Here is a 3,816-nt window from a genome sequence, read left to right on the forward strand (position 1 = left end):
AAAAAAAAAAAAAAATAGAGATGGGCCCAGAGGCTACAAGAAAAGGTTCAGACATGACAGTGATGGTGAGTGTGGCGCAGGGCCGGGCAGTGTGTTATCCATTGAACACAGTCACTAGGAGTGGCGACCAACTCAGACACTTCACAACAACGGGACACTCCTCCTGTTAGAGCTCGCGGGGGTCCTGGTGGTGCAACAGTTATACGCTAAGCTGAGAACCAAAAGGTGGGTGGTTCAGACCCACCCAGCAATGCTGAGCACGAAAGATCACACCCAGAAAACCCTATGAGGCGGCCCTGTGTCTCCTGGAGTCGCTATGAATGAAGGTGACTCCCCAGCCCTCAACCACCACCACTTAGAACTTCAGCTCCGGGTCCCCTCCCTCCTCTCTGGTCCCCAGCTGAGAGATCTTCCTCCCACCATCATCCTCCCACCGAGATGCTTCATGAGTGGAAACCCAGCCAAGCTGCTTTCCTGAACCACATCGATTGTCACTTGCCTCTTGGTGACGCTAAGAAAAATGCCAAGTCTTGGCCTGGAATCCATGCCACCTTCACCTGGGGCTTCTCTGATGTCACAACTAGAGCCCTCTCTGCTGTAACCAGCACAGACCCCCTCGAGGCTCCAAAGGCACCGTGCTACTCCTTCCCAGTGGAACCGCCTCCCCACCAACTGGTAACCAAGTGGACAACTCAGCTCCGATGGGACTTCTTCCCTGGAGCCTTCCTGGGCCTCCAAGACTAGGTTAGGGCTTTCCCGGTGCACACACACACACACACACCCTGACCTTTCATGCCCTTGCCCAGCTCCAGCAGAGCCTGATTGCTCTAAATGGGAGCAGGCTGTCTGCTCACCTGTCACACTCCTCAATGCCTTCCTTGCTGGCCTGGGAGCTCCTTCAGATCTAGGTCAATGTCTTGTCCACCACGACATCGCCATCATCTAGCACAGGAAGCCCTCCATAAATAAGTGAGGCCAATAGACTCTTGGGCCCTAAAGAACCCCTTTCAATAGACTATCTGGCCCTAAAGAACGCACCCCTTTCTGGAGAACCAGCTCCCATACAATAGTCCTGGCCCTTTAAGACGGAGCCAGCTTTGCCCTGGAGGGATGCTGATTAGCTCTCCTGTGGCCTCCTGAACACAGGGGCTCTTTCCTCAAAGCCATCAGGAGAAGACTAACCTCTGGCTTCTCTCCGGAACTTCCTGTCTGACTGAGCTCAACCCGGGACAGCTCAGAGGCCAGCCTCCGATCTCCTGGGCTACCCCACCTGCTCTGCCCCCTTGGGCAGCCACATCCTCCAACCTGCAGGCTCTGCTGAGCTGGGATCCTGCAGAGCCAGGCTGGACCAGGAGGAGCCCTGAAGGCCAGGCCTTGCCCAGTGAAGGTCCAACTTAGAGTCTGCCTGAGGGCCCAATGGCCTGTCCTCATCTGCGCTGTCTGCTCCCAGCTGTCCTCGCCTTCTCTCTCTTCCTTGTCCCTTTCCCTCCTCCCTGTCCCCTTTCCCTCCTCCCTTCATCACAAGCACTGGCAAGCGGTTCTTCCGGTAGGCATATGGGAAGAAAACAGATGAACCCATGGATGTTGGTACGCTCACTGGTCTTGCTCACGTTGGAGATAGGACACTTGGTGTTATGGATTGAATGGATTCTCCCCAAATATGTGCTGGACTCCTAAATCCTATACCTATAACTAGGATGTAATGTGCCATATATACTCATGTGTAAGCCGAGTTTTTCCAGCACATTTTTAATGCAGTTTTTGTGGTAAAATTAGGTGCCTCGGCTGATATCGGGGCCGGCTTATACTCGAGTATATGCGGTAATTACTTCCCATATAATCATCCGTCAGGTAGGTTGGGCCCTAAACCTAATCACCTCTGAGTTCTGTAAAGAGTAACAGAGACACGGAAGCACCACACCCAGAGACACGAGGGAGCAGAGAGGCCAGAGGGATTGTCTGCGTGTCCAGGAGCCCAGGGCTGCCTTGCTGCTGGCAGTATCCGTCAGTCCATTTCACAGGGACCCCATGCGACAGAAGGGCGGTTCTCAACCTTCCCAAGCCGCCACCCTTGAATGCGTTTCCTCGTGTGGTGGTGGCCCTGTGTGTGGGCGGACCCGCCTAGAGACAGATAGAAGAGCAGTGCCTCAGTTCTTAAGACCATCGGAAATAGGGTCTTAGGCGACCCCTGTGAAAGGGTCATTCGACCTCCAAAGGGGTCGCGACCCCCAGGTTGAGACTGTGATAAACTGCCCCTAAGCAAATCATTACAGAAGCAAATTTCCAGATCGATCTCCGGAGGAAGCACTGGATAGATTTGAACCAACAACCTACCAGTTAGCAGCTGAGCATCTAACCGTATTCTCCACCAATGCTCTACCTACAAGGATGAAATCAAGGTGACCAAAACCCTGGTTTGGAAGTCTGGCCTCCAGAGCTTGGAGACAACTAATTTCTGTTCATTGATGTTGTCCACTTAGAGCTGCGGTTCTCAACCTGTGGGTTGCGACCCCTTTGGGGGTTGAACGACCCTTTCACGGGGGTCGCCCGATTCAGAACAGTAGCAAAATGACAGTTATGAAGTAGCAACGAAAATAATTTTATGGTTGGGGGTGACCACCACATGAGGAACTGTATTAAAGGGTCTCGACGTTAGGGAGGTTGAGAACCACTGGCTTAGGGTCTCTCTACTATAGCTCTCAAGTCAAAAGCTCATTGCTACCCAGTTCGATCAGACTTATAGTGACTCAGAGGACAGGGTTTCTGAGACTAATCTTTATAGGAGCAGAAAGCCTCATCTTTCTGCCTCAAAGTAGCTATTGTGTTTGAACTACTGCCCTTGTCCTTAGCAGCCCAGTGGGTGACCCACTATACCATGAGGGTTCCTTTGAGTTAAAGCAGAACTAGGGAGTTAGCAGATCCCTGGTGGTATAGTGGTTTCATATTGGACTGCTAACAGCAAGGTCAGCAGTTCAAAACCACCAGCTGCCCTGCACGAGAAAGATGAGGCTGCACATGTCTGTAAAGAGTCTTGGAAACCCAGAGGCAGTTCTACCCAGTCTAAAGGGTCGCCATGAGTCAGCATCGACTCAAGGACAGTGAGTTTTGTTTGTTTAGGGGGCTAAGACACACAGCCTGTGGAAGGGGACCCTCTGCTCACACAGATCCAATCCAGTGTCCAGCCTTCTTTCTGACCCACTGCCAGCTTCAAGCCTTAGTCCCAAAGGGCCACCCCGCCCTCTTCCCCCCCACCACCCCCCTCTGCTCTTCCAGCTCTGATGTCTTTGTCTGGCAGAGGAAGAGGCTTCTCCAGGAGTGTCCAGAGCCCCGGTCAGGAGAGTGACCTCAGACTCACCATGGGGGAACCCTGGAAGGGGCATGCACTTCCTGCTAGGCCGGGAGATGCTTCTCCAAGAGGGTGGAGTTCCTTCCTCAGAGCAGGTGGGGCTTGGGAAGGGAAGTGGAAACCAAGACCTCAAAATTAAGGAAAGGAAAGGAAAAAATGAAAGGTCACTTTGGGTGCCGAGATCTTTTCTCAGCCCCAGAACCCAGCAATGACGAAGCCCCGTCCTAACCAAGAGCACCCAGAGCCTGACCTCACCTGGCGGATGCGGAAAGGGTCCTTCAAGAAGCCAGGGGTCATTGTTTGCATGTCTCTATAGCGGACAAGGATAACCAACCCGGAGGACCCCAGCAGCCGCTCTCTGTGCACCGTCCTCTTTAATAGGATGAAATGCACCTGGTGGAAGCCCCAGGACCCTGCCAGCCCAGCCTTTCCTGGAGGGACCAGGAACCACGGAGAGGGGGCGGGGGTGG

Source organism: Echinops telfairi, unplaced genomic scaffold (assembly GCF_000313985.2).
Source record: "Echinops telfairi isolate 266 unplaced genomic scaffold, ASM31398v2 ScPeMD7_18;HRSCAF=68, whole genome shotgun sequence".
Taxonomy (NCBI): domain Eukaryota; kingdom Metazoa; phylum Chordata; class Mammalia; order Afrosoricida; family Tenrecidae; genus Echinops; species Echinops telfairi.